We start from the raw sequence: 509 nt of genomic DNA on the forward strand, positions 1-509 counted from the left end.
GGGCTTCCTTTTCAATGGAAAAGCTCGGAGCCCTCGGTTCGGCGGTGAGCTGCGCGGTCCCGGAGAGCCCTGGCTTGGTGTCTGGGTCTCTCTCTCGTCTGCTTCCTGAAAGGTTGTCGCTCCCGGCGCGATCCCTGCCCGAGGCCTCCTTCCATGGGAGACGGGACTAGCCCTCGCCTCCGCCGGGTGTCTTTGCTCCGGATTCTCTGGGTCCGTGGGAGTGGGGTGGGGTGGCGTGGAGAGGAGAGGAGAGGAGAGGGTGGGAGGGGCAGGCAGGATGCAGGAAGGGGGCGACCAGATCCCAGATCCCAGCATTGGCCAGACGGCGAAGGGGGTGGGGGGTGGGGAGGAAGGCGAGAGGAAGAGGATACAAATACCACAGTATGGCTGCACACACACATGCCACTTGAAACTGGGGGATCTCGGGCCAAGCACCAAGGTGCGGCGATACTGTGGGCGGACAGCGGGCCCCCTGACAGCTCACCATTCAAACACCCTCACTTCTCCAG

General features: G+C 63.9%; 1 protein-coding gene across 1 annotated transcript in view; it reads right to left on the reverse strand.

Moving 5' to 3' along the window:
* The window catches only part of SLITRK3 (SLIT and NTRK-like family, member 3), a 13105-nt gene that overhangs the window by 12064 nt on the left and 532 nt on the right, over positions 1–509 (reverse strand). The window lies entirely within an intron of this gene.

Source organism: Myotis brandtii, unplaced genomic scaffold (assembly GCF_000412655.1).
Source record: "Myotis brandtii unplaced genomic scaffold, ASM41265v1 scaffold186, whole genome shotgun sequence".
NCBI classification, from domain to species: Eukaryota; Metazoa; Chordata; class Mammalia; order Chiroptera; family Vespertilionidae; genus Myotis; species Myotis brandtii.